The sequence below is a fragment of the Schistocerca serialis genome, chromosome 5 (assembly GCF_023864345.2).
Source record: "Schistocerca serialis cubense isolate TAMUIC-IGC-003099 chromosome 5, iqSchSeri2.2, whole genome shotgun sequence".
Lineage (NCBI taxonomy): Eukaryota > Metazoa > Arthropoda > Insecta > Orthoptera > Acrididae > Schistocerca > Schistocerca serialis.
Genome location: NC_064642.1, coordinates 539,700,757 through 539,716,777, shown reverse-complemented (window position 1 = coordinate 539,716,777; position 16,021 = coordinate 539,700,757).

Sequence of the window (16,021 nt, the reverse complement as noted above, 5' to 3'; positions counted from 1 at the left end):
CTTCAGCACATGAGACATTCAACTGACATGCAATGTTTTGTGGATCTCAAGCAGGCCTCTTGCACAAACGAAAAATCGAAGAGTTGTGTTATTAGCATCACTCCAATTATTACTCTGACACTCTTTCGCCGTTTTATTTATTATTACTTTACCAGACAACCATTTGTTCCCTTTGCATATACTGTAGTATCATGCTGGCTTTGCAATAAACAAAGCTCCTTCGGAAATTGATCAAATGAGATGTGATAATGATATAAGTGTAATATGGCTGCATCGCTCTGCACCTAGAAAGTACTGTGATAGAAAATTTTATTTCATATTTGTTTCACGTGCACGTAGTTCGTTCAGCTGTATGTTTATTATGCAGCCCAAAGTTAATTTTTTTCACAAATGCCATGATAAAACATTTTATCTGGTGCCATCAGCAGGAATATTACCTTCAAACAATTTTTCAGAGCCGCTTTTGCCACGGTAATTCGCTTTTGGCAAAGCACATTTTCTTCGCTAATTGTGTGCCTAACATAGTATTAAACTGTTATACAGTACGAAACAATGTTTTACTATTGATCAGTTCTGCACATTACAGTCGCAGCTGGTCGTAGCAGATGATTTCCTCCGATGTTTTCTTTCCTGAAACTTGACTTCCCACCTTCACAGCTTTAATTCCGCTAATGCTTCTGTCTTTCTTTGCAAACTTCACAAAAGTCCTCCTTCATACTTAGCGGGACCAGCACTTCTGGAAGAAAAGACAGTGCGAAGAAAACGGGTTAGCCACAACCTAGGGGATTGTTTGAAGGTTGAATTTTCACTCTGCACAGGAATGTACGGGACTGAACTTCGCCGGCCGCTGTGGCCTAGTGGTTCTAGGCGCTTCAGTCTGGAACCGCGCTGCTGCTACGGTCGCAGGTTCGAATCCTGCCTGGGGGATGGATGCGCGGAATGTTTTTAGGTTGGTTAGGTTTAAGTAGTTCAAAGTTCTAGGGGACTGATGACCTCAGATGTTAAGTCCCATAGTGCTTAGAGCCATTTGAACCTTTTTTTTTTTTTTTTTTTTTTTGATTGAACTTCCGGGAAGATTAAAACTTTGCGCCGGACCAGGACTCGAACTCGAAAGCTTAGCCTTTTCGTGGGGCGTGGGTCGTGCATGAACAGCTCAGTCGGTAGAGTATTTACAAGCGAAAGACAAATAAAAAGGAAGGTCTCCCTCATGACGGTTAAAAAAAACCTATTGAATAATAAGATAATGAGAAGAATGTCTTCCGTGACATTGTGAACAGAATCCATAATACACGAAATGTATTCGCAGTTGCGAATACGAACAACCATCAGCTGTATAAGGGAATGACGACAATGAACATTTTTGCCGATGAGCAAATGCATGCATTCCCGAAGGAACGTTACGTCATACTTCTTTACAATACAGGCAGCCATTTCCAATTAAAATGTCCACCCCTGTATATGAACTGCATAATGTGTGCGAGTGCAAGTTGTTATGTATGACGAACGACAACATATGGATGTTTGGATCTGGCCGTGAGTCGTGCACGGAGGACCAAAGCGGTTAAGGAGACTGCTCACGTAAAGAGAGAAATCCAGGTTCTATCTCGATCTGGCACAGATTTTCACTCTCGTCATTCCCTTTATAGATGACTGTTGTTCGTATTCGCAACTACGACTACATTTCATGTACTTCATAACAACTGTTGTTGCGGCATGCATATCCCATGTACGACTTGAGTTACGTTTATCCACATTTAAGACGAGCTGTCATTTGCTACGCTAAATGAAATGACTAAATCTCGGTGGAATGTTTAAGGAACACTGCGTCGTTCTTCTTAACAAAACTGGCACTGCAATATCATGCGAATACAAAATAGCCCATATTTCCCCAATTTCGTTGATAATTTGCAATGAGTAAATTTATTCTTCAGCATTTTTTTTATTTTTCCTGCATAAAATACTTTAAACCAAATTCTTTTAAGACAAGTGCCCGACGTCATCAGAGAAGGACTGATTTGGGAACACTGTGCTCTCTGTCACAAATCCTTCGCATCCATTTTTTTTTACAGAAAAGAACATTTCTATGTTCACTCAAACCACGTTGTCGGAAGTGACTTCGAGTTATTTTTCCTTGCTCCTAGAAATTAAAGTCTACGCGAAAGCACAGTACTGGCTACTGGCATAGCCAATGCTAGAAAGACTGGAAGCGATGCCCCTACCAATGTACAACTGTTCAGCCAAATTCCAAATTACTCTTTAGCTAAACATGGCGTATTATAACTTTTCTGCATACTTTGTTGAGAAAATAGCACCAAACTGATGATGCTTTCATTTATTCCATGCGGTAAGCAGAGATTATTTTACTGAGACATCACCATCCGACAAATCCGGTTTAAAAGCGGAGGGCCGTCACTAGAGTTTAGTTTGATGAAACATATGTAAAAACTCTTGTACCGTCGACTAAAGAGGAAAAAAGTTCCACAGATAGCGAAGTCAAAAGAGAATAGGTCAAGGAGAGGATTATACGCAAGTTTATAGCCACAGTCGAAATCATAGGTATAAACTGTCACAAATTTACTACAAAAACTGAGAGGTCTCTGATTTATTATACTTTCTGTAAACCAGTGTTCGCATTGAACTATCATACCCAGCCCTTCGTTCCTAGAGACAGCAGCCATTTACTGGAAATGTTTTCGATTGGTAGCTAAAGGCTGACGTTAGATATATTGGGAATTAGTAAAGTTCTGTGGCAGGAGGAACAAGACTTCTGGTCAGGTGAATACAGGGTCATAAATACAAAATCAAATAACGGTAATGCAGGAGTAGGTTTAATAATGAATTAAAAATAGGAGCGCCGATAAGCTACTACGAACAGCATAGTGAACACATTATTGTAGCCAAGATAAGTACGAAGACGACGAACGAACGGACAAAGTCGGTTTCGATATGACAAACACAGAAAACGAACAATGTTGGTGCCACTGTGTGGTCGGCTGTTGATATTGGTCCAGTGTCCTTTGATGTTTGGTCGAAATACCGACAAGCAACGGGGTCGTACAAACAGCGGGGCAAACGTTGATTCCAAAGCTATTTCATAGATCCACACGTTGGCGCCGGCCTTAGTGGCCGTGCGGTTCTCGGTGCTGCAGTGTGGAACCGCAAGACCGCTACGGTCGCAGGTTCGAATCCTGCCTCGGGCATGGATGTGTGTGATGTTCTTAGGTTGGTTAGGTTTGACTAGTTGTAAGTTCTAGGGGACTAATGACCTCAGCAGTTGAGTCCCAAAGTGCTCAGAGCCATTTGAACCATTTTTTGAACACTGTTGGCGCCTATATTGGCTCGAATGTATGGACCTGGTCTTACTCGTATTTGTCCTGTTGTTACAAGTTTATTTATTTGTAACATCAATGGGAAATAATTGTTGCTGCAACAGATGTAAATCGAAATATGTAGTAGGAGGAACAATTACTTTTCACAGTTAAGTACCATATAGTAACACGAATGCAGAGGCAATGGATGATGACAACAAAATTTATGTTAAACGAATCCGAATGCTCACTTTATTCTTCTGTATGCATCTGACAACAGATATTAAGTGACGAGTGTCTTCTCAAATATACGATCGACTGTGGGAGTTCTTCACAGAAAAATTAAAAGTTATATATTCTAGGAAACGTCGTTGGACCGCTCATGTTCTCAGTGCATACGTAACGCGAAGAGCACTCTTTGTGGTCGCAGAAGACGTTATTTTCTAAAGTTATTGTTAGCCAACTTAAACATTCCACCGAGATTTCGTCATTTCATTTAGCGAAGCAAATGACAGCTCGTCTTAAATGTGGATAAATGTAACTCAAGTCGTACAAGCAGTAATTCTGCACAGTATAGAATATACAGTATGCGTATTGAATATTAATATTATACATGCAATATAGACGCTCCAATAAAGAACTCTTTCAACGACGTCTTAGTTTTCTTTCATATTTTCAAAGGTCGAGCGACTATTTGCTCTTCCGTGTCTTGCACACCAATATCGCACATCTTGTATGCAGCTAGAAGACAAACCGCAGTGTTTTTCTGCATCCATTTGTGGTTTTCGTCTAATGAGAATATATAGATTCATAATTTAAGATACGAACAGATTTTTCGTGAAAAAAGTGCGTTCAAGTGCACACTAGTAAAAACTAAGACATGGCTTGAATTATAAAGAATGTACGTGTATTTAGAATTACCGAAGGTGAATACCGTACTCAAGCGACTGTAAGACAACTTGGTTATGCACGACACTTATTTTGAGCTTCTTGCGAATTATTTTCTTTACAACAAATTCTGCTTAATTAAAATTACAAATTGTCTTAGGATCCGCGAAAGTACGATACTTTTTTTTTGTATGCGTCCCCTTTTTAACACAACCTAAGAGATTAACGAAATAATTTTCCATCGTGTAGCATTATACCCTGGTATTCGACTATCAGTCAATCTAATGCATTTTCACCAAAGGCCATTACAATTTTAAAAATAAAAACTTGCATGCTATGCGGGCGTTTCGTTGCTTTAGTGTACAGCAGCACACAGCAAACTTTCACTGAGCGAGGTTCATAAGTTTATCACGTCTGATGTTAGCACGGCCTCACAAAGCAATTAACTTGGCACATCTTTCAGTGAATGTGAGATGAACCTAAGACACTATCAATCATTACATTTCTCTGATATCAGCAGCACCACCTACACTATTTAGAGATACATTTTAAGAGACTGTTCACGTTGGCCCTACATTTGCGCAAACTGAACTGTCACTGTTGGTTTCAATACTGTTTGTGAAATGATGTCCCCTTCGTACAGAAACCGTCATGTGTGATTTGTGGAATTATCTTGACTTAAACGTACTGAATTAACTTGAAAAAAGAGATTTATGAAATAATTAACACACGGAGCAGCTACATTTCAAGATTTTTATTTGCTTAGAATAGTGAGTTTCAGCATGTTATTGAAAATGGACAGTCTTTCGTAAATTAAGTAGGTTATATGGTGTTAGTACAGTTCCTAGTATGTGCCGTGGTTACGCTCAGATGGTTTGGATGTAAGTGATGACAGCTTCCGTTGCAGAGCCCCAGTCATTTTTCCCTGCATTTCTTGATTTCTTCAGTACTTGGGTTGTTGAGTTCACCTGAAACAAATGAGAAGAGCGTTATACTTCAAAAAGTAGAAGATTTTAGCTTTTCATAACGTTTAGAAACCTGTAGAATTCTAAGGTGAGAGTAAACCAGATAGTATTTTAGATGCCAAATTATACACATTGTAAATTCCCTTTATTCAATGGCTCCAATTCTAGATCTCTTAAAGCTAAGGTGGATTTGTTAGAAGATATGTAACTGAGCTTGTGTAGAAAGGAATGAGTAATACGAAATTGAAAACACATATCTATCTAATGATCATAAAGAGACAGTTTTCTGTGTTCTCCTTATGCACTTGGAGGGCTTGTAGAGAGGAATGAGTAAGTATAATTCTGAATTCAGTGTCTGGAACAATTTCCGTGTTACCGAAGCAGATGTGTATTTTGCTTTCCTGCTTCTGTTGGTGAAAGACTCAGCGTAAATCTCTATTTTGGTATCATCAACTCAGTAACAAAATTAAATAATATCTAGCGCTAAACGTGTTAGAACAGGAGGGGACAGGCGTCGCCGTTTACTGTTGTGGATTGTAATAGACAGCAACAATTCACTCGCCGATTCAGTGCTTGACAGCACCAACTACTGGACCAACATAGCTTTCGAAGCTGTATCCTCGTTGTGGCACACGGAAGCTACCATCCACGCACATACTTCTGGTCACCTCGTGTCACAGAGCACAAAGAATTAGCATGAGCGCATGAACAACATTACTGGACGCTCGAAGTGTGGAATTAGTCGCCTGATGAGTCACAATGCACGCTGGTACGCACTGACTGCAGGATATGACTACGTCGGTAACCTCGGTAGCGACAGAATACTTATCACCTCGAAAGAATAAGCTTACGTAATTCGCATTATAAGTATACATACAGGGTGGTCAGAAACAGTCTGGAAGCACGTAAGCAATGAAGGGTACCCAGCGACTGGAGGAAAGTTCAGGTCATTTCCGTTTTTAAGAAGTGCCGTAGGGCAGAAGCGCACAATTATAGACCTATATCGTTGACGTCAGTCTGTTGTAGAATTATGGAACATGTTTTATGCTCAACAATTATGACGTTTTTGGAAAATGAAAATCTCCTCTATATAAATTAATATGAATTACGCTGAGATCTTGCGAAAATCAGCTCGCTCTGTTGCTACACGAGATCCATAGCGGGAGAGACAACTGCGATTAGGTTGATGCCGTGCTCCTTAATTTCAGGAAGGCATTTGACACCGTCCCGCACTGCGATTTTGTGAAAAAATAAGAGCTTATCGAGTATCGGAGCAGATTTGCGATTGGATTCAAGACTTCCTTGCAGATAGAACTCAACACGTCGCTCTTAACGGAACAAAATCGCAAGATGTAAAGGTAATTTCCGGAGTACTCTAAGCAAGTGTGTCAGGACCGTTACTGTTTACAATACATATAGATGACATAGTACAAAGCATAGGGTGCTCTAAGGCTGTTCGCAGATTATGCGGCTTTTTATAACAAAGTAGCAACACCAGGAGATAGTAACGATCTGCAGAATGACCTCCACAGAATCGATGAATGGTGTAAGCTCTGGCAGTTGACATTGAACGTAAATAAATGTAGCACAGTGCGCATACAAAGGAAAAGAAATCCACTACTGTACAGCTACGCTATTGATGACAAACCGCTTGAAACGGTTATCTGTCGTAAAATATCTAGGAGTAACTATCCATAGCAACCTTAAGTGGAATGACCACATAAAACAAATAGTGGGAAAAGCAGATGCCAGACTCAGATCCATAGGAAGAATATTAAAGAAATGTAACACACCCACGAAGGAAGTGGCTTATTAGATGCTTGTTCGACCGATTCTTGAGTATTCTTCATCTGGGATTCCTACCAGATAGGACTGATACAAGCGATAGAGGAGACTGAACGAAGAGCAGCACGTTTCTCCCATGGGATCGTTTAGTCAGCACGAAAGCGTTACGGAGATTCTCAACTCCATTGCCAGACGCTACAAGAGAGGCGTTGTGCATCGCGGATAAATTTACTATTGAAATTTCGAGAGAGTACTTTCTGAGAAGAATCTGAGAACATATTACTTCCTCCCACATAAATTTCACGTAATGTCCATGAGGAAAAAATTCGAGAAATTTGATACAACACTGAGGCTTACCGACAATCATTCTTCCCACGCGCTATTCGTGAGTGGAACAGGGCTGGAGGGCTCATTGGTACGAGAAGTACCCTCCGCCACACACCATTAGGTGGTTTGTGGAGTATGACAGATGTAGATGGAAGGGTGTTGCAGCGTAGACTGTGCTGAGAAATAATTATCAAGAAAAATATTCGAAACGTTGCCACGTTTCCGAGTTAATTACCGGTAGCACTGAAGTTTGCCAATCAGGTCGCCGCGCGGGCAAATTCAAGCAGCCTGCCAGAGGCAGAGCCGCCAAATTTGTTCTTCGTAAAGGACCGACTTAAACACAGGCGAAAACGACTAAAAAACAGCACTCTCCAAATCTTCACACTTACACAGCCATAGACACGTTTTCACTACAGTAGTGCTAAATAAATGCTGATAATGATGAGCACAGTATTTTATATTGCGTAAAAAATTGCCTACCCCTCAATTTGCTGGACATATGTTTCACTCGGGATATACTTCTCTGAATTGTACTAAACTCTGATAAACTATTATATTAAAACATTTTACAAGTTTATTTTTATTAATATTATTAAAGTCTTACTTGACTGACGCATATTATATTGATGAGAAAAGATATTGAATCCTAGATGGCTGTCGGACATTAAGAGTGACTGCAAGTTAAGTGACGGGAGGTTTAAAATCTTAGGTGTTCGACGAACATTGAACGCGAGTGTGTCGGCAAGTTATGTTTGTATTTGTTTATCCACTGATGTCTCTGGACAGTCGAATTCATATGCATATACAGGGTGATCAGAAACAATCTGGAAAGCTAAGGGTGTTGCGGGTAGGCTGTGCTGAGAAGTAATTTAAAAAAAAAAAAAATCGATACGCTGCGCCGTTTCAGAGTTTATTAGCACTGAAATTAGCCAATGGAAATCCAAGCGGCCCACCAGATACAATTAGTGTCAGTTATTCTCACAGTAAGCTGATAGCGCCAGAGACTGCTCAGCTTTTGGGTCGGGTTCGATCCTTACTACCGTCCCAAGTCCAATTTTTGAATCGCTCTCTCCGTTCGGTTTTAGGGAATCAAACGAGGAACACGTTTGGTAACACCGTCTCTCGCCGGAGTAGTGAAGAGGTTTGGAAAGGAATATGACGCGGCCTAACGACTCAGAAGATTTTATCTTTTTTGAATGATATTTTAGCTGCAGCGGGATCCATAGCTAAGATAAACTACGACTTCTCGGCGGTGCCATTTTGAAGGAAAACATTCAACCCTTTAAAGGCACATGTTTCGGGTGACAGTAGCACGGGATGAGCGTGATTCACGGTCCTGAGAGCTGAAATCATGATACTAGGTTGGATAAAAACATTAGCACACAGCAAAGCCATTTACTAGTGTGACAGTCTCGTTAGAGCACAAATGCTAAATGATTTGCTGCTGCTTGGTATACCATTGAAGTATGTCTCACTTATTCAAGCAACATTGGCTGGTTCCAAGGCTACAGTGCGAGTGGACGGAGAACTGAGCAATTGGTTTAGCATTAGTAAAGGAGTCAGAAAGTGCTCTTCAATCTGTATCTTGAAGCAGCCATACAAAAGCTTCAGATATCTGGTTACATAGGCACAAAGTCGACTCAGATATGTGCATATGCTGATGATGTAGCAATTAGTAGGAAAGAAGGTTATCATTAGAAAGGACAATATGTGAGCTGAAAGAAGCCAGAGGACCTAGAGGCCTTTCTATAAGTGAAACAAACGCAGTAAATGAATTTCCAAAGGAAGTAAAATGATAACTTGCGATAGACTATCAGCAGACGGTTTCAATTTTGAACATGTGAAGCACTATTTGGGCTCTAATATCAACAGCACTAATTCCATTTCAACTGAAATAAAACTGCGCATCCTAAGTGAGATGCTTCCACACGTTTAAGACATTGTTGGCCTCTAGGTTATTAAATAGGCAGCTGAAGCTGCAACTGTCTATGTAAGGTAATGATCAGGGCACTTGTAACCTACGGATGCGAAACAGACGCTAACGAGTGTTTATGAGCAACACCTCAGGATATTTGAAAGTAGAGTGCTGCGTAAGATCTAAGGGGCAGTTCAGCATAATAATGGTTTCTAGAGATCTAGAACGAATACTGAACTGGATCACCTCATACAAGGAACTGATATCGTAAGAATTATAAAAAGCAGAATAGTCTGGCTTAGGCATGTCCTCAGAATGGATATTAGAAGAACTAAAAAGATATTTGAATGGAAGCCAACCGGAAGAAGACAGAAGAAGACCACGAAAACGGTGGATAGATGTGGAAGAAGATATAAAATCCTTCAGAATACGAGGTTGGCGGAGAACCACGCAGGAGAGGGCAGAATGGAGGAAACTTGAGGCTAAAACCCAGAAGGGATCAGTGCACTGTCTGCAGCGACACCTTGCGAACTGTGTGTGGCGACGCACCGTGGAAAACTACTGACTATACCAGCGGGAAGTCTTCCTACTTGTAAGGCAAACAATGTCGCGACAGCGAAGTCTACCATGCTTTGCTTCTTTTACAGAATGAAGACAGTACAGGTTTATTTGGACGTGTATTAATTTGGTATACTGGCATGGCTATCATATGAGCTGCTGTTTGTTGCTTGACAACCGAAATCGGCAATACAGCGGAATCATGAACTGTCGGTTGAATAAAAATTTCTTCCGACTTACAGATCCTAACGCGAGTGATATGTCAAAATTAAGTGACCCATAATTAAATAGCTCGGACAGACGATGAGTGTCTCTCGATGAAGCAGCATTATGGCGTGTTTTGCTGCGGTGTGAATGAGGATGCTATTCGCGTACTCAATGAATAAAAATAACAATGTGTACAGTAATAAAATAGAACTCTCGTTGTTTGCTTCAAATCTTCGTTGTGTGAATATCAGAATGCCATTATCAAATTGTAAATGTTGGAAGGTCTTATCGGGTAATTTTCTTTTTAGTTATTTCATGTGTAATAATTAGAGGCACAATTAATGGAAATTAATATTTGTTTTAATTATTAACTTAACATTACTAGCAGCATGTTGTTTGCTATTGCTAAGCTGTTACGAAAAAAACCACAATGTTTTCCATAAGAAACATATTACGCGATTTTTCATAAACAAAATCTTGTACTGTTAGTAGTTTTACATTATTATTATTACTAGCTTAGCGTCCGTTGTTTCGCTCGCATAGACTATATGGCCTGCACATTTTTTTTTAAATTTTTCTTTAACCGAACTCTTCTGCAGTTCAGAAATTGCAACACCTTTTAAAATTCACGCCCATTAAGCCCTCAGAAGCATAGTCTTTTCCGAACTCACTTCTGATTAAAAAGTGATCTGGTAGCTGGAGCCCCAAGGTTTTGATGCGATTCTGGTAGCTGGAATCCGATATTTTGTTAATCATGCCTTTTGCGATCTTGTGGAGATATTTCCATACAAATATTTCTTTGTATCTAACTGAGAAGTAAAATAACAGCTTTCATAGGCTTAGCTTTAAAAATTTTTAATATAAAGAAATAGTTTCTTCATAATTTTCGTCCCTTATTTCACCCGCTTAGGGTTTTTTTTAGCATTGATGTCAAATACCAATTTCCATAAATGTAGTTTTAAATATTCTAACCTACTGTCTTATTTTTTTAGTAGTCAAGTTTCCAAAAATGCCGGAACACGTATGTTCTTATTTGTGTCTGAGTTTTCGTTGTTCTAGCTCCAAAATTCCCTTATAGCGAGATATTTCCAAAAAAATTTCCATCTCCTAATTCAACCCCTTAGGGGTAAAATTTCGGAAATTTCCTTCTTAAGCGATGCCTACTGTGTAAGATACAAGTGAAAAGTTTCTATCCTTAGCGATTGAGGCTGGGGGATGAATCAGTGAATCAGTTCAAATGGTTCAAATGGCTCTGAGCACTATGGGACTTAACATCTATGGTCATTAGTCCCCTAGAACTTAGAACTACCTAAACCTAACTAACCTAAGGACAGCACACAACACCCAGTCAACACGAGGCAGAGAAAATCCCTGACCCCGCCGGGAATCGAACCCGGGAACCCGGGCGCGGGAAGCGAGAACGCTACCGCACGACCACGAGCTGCGGACGGTGAATCAGTCTGGCGCTATTTCACCCCTTAGAGGTTGACTTTCCAAAAAAAATGAACAAGTATTTTTCATTTCCAACAAAGAAGCCAAATACAGATTTTCATAGACGTCGCTTCAAAATGAAATATTTCCGTAAAAACTTTCGTCTCTATTTCACCCCCCACTTACTACTGCAGCTCTACGGCGAGCGCAGTTTCGAGAAGTCCTTTCTCAGATTTCTGTCTTTGCAGACATTAATTTCTATGTTCGATAGCTCTGGCCATAGTTGTAGGGATAAAATTTAATTGTCCATTTCAATGTTCTTCTAGACTCACAAATAGAGTACACTTTTCAATTGTTTCACCGTTCAGACTACGTGACTTCGTACAACAGCGCTACCAAGGTGAGAAATAGGTGACAAGACGAGAGAGGCAAGCATTTACAGACAACAATAAGATAGATATCACCCGGCCATACGAAATATACTCCACCCTTGGTGACACCAGCAACTCCTCGGCAACTACTCTTAACAGCCTGCTGCATAAGCAATATTGTCGGGCCATACCACAAAATATCGTGATTTGCAGCAACATTGCAATAATGTTGACGCAACACTATTTCGGTCACACATTTCTGTAAAATTTGGTCCTTGTAAACGCAAACGCCTGCTATGAACATGCGTGGATTCCTGCTCATCCCTCCTTTTATCACACCGTACAGATCCTCGATCGCATTCCCTTGCTCGACCATGAAATCCGTCCTTACGTATACCATCTTACCAGATGAAAAGCACAAATCCCACCTCCGCCGGTCAGGACTCCCTTCTTTTCAACTCCTCTCCACTCAGATCCTAAACTTTGGTCCGAAATGGCATCCCTCTTTACTCTCCCGCATTACTCCTCTATCCATCCGCCCGCACCTATCCATCCGCCCTCACAGACACCCTTTTTAGCACCACCCCAACTGCTACATCCCCATGATACCCCACTTCCTGGCAGTCCAGGCCCACTCATTACTTCACACAGACTTTTTACTTTTTTAGCTCTCGTGAAATATTCTGTTGCCTCTTCATCTGTGTCAACAGATGGGGCGAGGGGAATGAAATGATAAAAGAAAAAAACGCAAACCCATCTTAACCAACAAAATTAAGGTACTTTGTTGTGATCCGACGGCAAGCAACCAAATAGTGCCAGTACAAATCTAACATTTTTTGATAGTGACCTGACGTACCTCCCTTGCTGTATTACATTTTTTATTTAGTTCTAAGCAGCAGTTTCAACTAACTGCTAGAGCAACTTGTGGCCCATATGACATGGTTTACATGATAGCAAGCACTGAAGTGCCTAGAGATGTCCGCTCTACCACTGAATTTCTGTATTACCAGAACTGTGTGCAATAATCGATGGGTGACAAAGGCAGTTTTCGCATTCAACATACTTTTCCAGAAAATTTCAGTTTTTATGAAGAAATCAGTAGCAGTTAAGGCACTATCGTGATTTCATATTAGTCGGTGTATAAATAAATTATTAGAATACTGATCTGGAGGTCAGGACAACCGCTGATAAGAAATTCCAGCTATTTCTGGTAGTTCGTAAATGAGCAAGTTACGACAAATATGGTTTAACCTATGCCGTAAAGCGACTAAGAGGAACAGGAAGGAAAAAATTAACCGAAGAGGTACAATCCGCGTCGGAGTTACTACTACCCATCTACTACAAACATCAGTTCCTTGTCTTTCGTAACTCGTAAAACTTTCCTCGGATGGTTTTTTTCAGCTAAGAGTTCCTCAACGGAAGGACGGAAGTAGTTGTGGTCATCAGTCCAGAAACTGCTTTGATACATCTCTCCATTCCAAATTTTTCTTTTGTTTCCTTTACTGCTTGCTCAACATACAGATTACATAACATCCGGCATAGACTACAACCCTGTCTCACTCCCTTCCCAATCACTGCTTCCCTTTCATGCCCCTCGACTCTTATAACTGCCATCTGGTTTCTGTACAAATTGTAAATAGCCTTTCGATACCTGAATTTGACCCCTGCCACCTTCAGAATTTAAAACAGAATATTCCAGTCAACATTGTCAAAAGCTTTCTCTAAGTCTAGAGTCAGTATTGCCTCTCGTGCTCCAACATTTCTACGAAATCCAAATTAATCTTCCTCACCGTCGGCTTCTACCAGCTTTGCTATTCGTCTGTAAAGGAAGGAAGATTGGGCTTAAAGACGGACCACAACCTCGGATTGTGTCAAGGAAGTGGAATAAAATCGAGACGGACCACAACCTCGGATTGCGTCAAGGAAGTGGAATAAAATCGGCCGTGCCCTTTCAAAGGAACCATCCCGGCATTTGTCAGGAGCGACTTAGGGAAATCGTTCAAATGGCTCTGAGCACTATGGGACTTAACATCTGAGGTCATCAGTCCCCTAGAACTTAGAACTACTTAAACCTAACGAACCTAAGGACATCACACACATCCATGCCCGAGGCAGGATTCGAACCTGCGACGGATGCGGTCGCGCGGTTCCAGACTGAAACGCCTAGAACCGCTCGGCCACATCGGCCGCCTTAGGGAAATCACGGAAAACCTAATCCGGATGGCCGGACGCGGGTGTGAACCGTCGTCCCACCGAATGCGAGTCCAGTCACTGTGTCACCTCGCTAGGTAGATTTCCAATTTACCTTATAGAAACCGTGTGTACTATTAACGAAAATTATACTTTTATTTTTTCACCTTTTCAGGGAATATTGGTAATTACAGTTCAGATTTTTGTAACAAGTGCTATAGTAGCATTGATGTGTTTCTATAAATTTTTCAGGAAATAAAGGAAATGTTAGAGATGGAGGAAGAGTATTACTATTGAACGGAAATTAATTCATGCATATACTGCTTCACACTTCAAAATGACAGACTGTAGACTTTTGTCCGCTTATTATTATTTCTACTATAATAAATCTCCACTTCTCAATCATCGTCAAGTGACAATGGTAATTACAAGAAAACAGTCCAATGGTAGCAATGTTATCATTTAAAAACTATTCTAAGTGTTCAGCATAACTAATGGTCACTGGTCAACAATTCCGAAATGCAGTGTTGCTCTCACGAACCATTGGTTGTGTTCTAATAGGACGGTGGTGGAGAGACGGTCGACTGGAACCTAGACGAGTATACCTGCCCTCACGTTCCCAACAGTCCATCTTCGGGCCACTGACATCTGAACGGCATACAAATCTGGTTACATGATTCGACAACCTGGTCGAATGGCGACCCAAAATAATGGCGCTTTCAAACCCCTGTTAGGTGCTGATAATGCTGTCTGACACGGGTACACAAACACCACCGTGTCCCTCAAGAAGCGTTTCGGAGACGACCTTGAGTGGATGGCTTGGCTCCTGATTTTTATTTGGTGGTTAGCCATCTACAAATAGGTCTTTTATTGAGATTTTTATTTAGCTGCTTCCGGATCCATTAAGTAGCAACTGCAATCAGGGTCAGTGTTTTTCATCTGCAGTTATATCAATGTTTTTAAGAGTCATAATGACTTTTCCAAACAACTGGGTTACTTTAATTCATAGAAATGTAACTGATCAACTGATTTTGTTATTGGCGAATCACGTTTGTGTCGACAACCTTCAACATTCTGAAGAAAACTGTCAATTGATGCTCCTAGGGAATAGTAGTAAACATTTTGCTTACGTGAGAACAGACGTCATTCGCAGCTGCTAGATTACTGTTGTGTTCAATCCGAAGACTATTTTGATGCAGCTTTCCACACTAATCTATCCTACGTAAGCCTCTTTATCTGTAGAGTACTATCGTCACCTACATCCATTCGAACCTGCTTACTCTATTCGTACTTTGCACTCCCTCTACGGAATCCCCCTCTCACTACCATTAACAAATTGAAGAGTTATTGATAATGTCTTAACAGGCACGTTCAATCACGAGATATGTACGCAATTATTTGCATCATGGGTGATGATCGTGTCGGATTTTAGGGGCAGGTTCATCAGCGCACTTCCTGGATATCAACTACGAGGTATGTTGAGTGGATTCCCAGTCGGGTGGCATCACTGAAAAACCAGTGTTATGCTCATCTTTTGGAAAAAATGAACTGTTCCGATAATCGGAGCGCAGACATGTCCATCTGATGAATTAGTAGTTATTCACTCTTAAATTGACAAGAGTAGCTGTTTCGGCATGTGACTTCAGACCACTATTTCCGGACGGCACCAACATTTGCTTTCAGTACAGTTTGCGACTACACTGACGCTACTATAGCCATATTCCATTGCTAATGTCGTCCTACGATTATGATCATGTACAGAGGACACTGTTTCAAACTAATGATATGTAGACTCGCTGAGAACAGTGACTTCTCCCAGCTAACATTTATTAGGTTGGCTACGCCGAGAAGGCTGTCGATGTCGACCCAAACCACTCATCTCAATCCAAACGGCTATTCCCGTCAGTTACCGCGCCAAAAACAATCGTAAGTAACGTACTGACATCTGATGACTTGCTTAGAAGCAAAGACCGGCATCTGACTCGAGACTGTGAAATACAATAAAATACAATTAAATACAATAAAAGAATTTCGTTGCAAGTTGGTCACTGTGTTCCCCTTCAACACTACACTAAA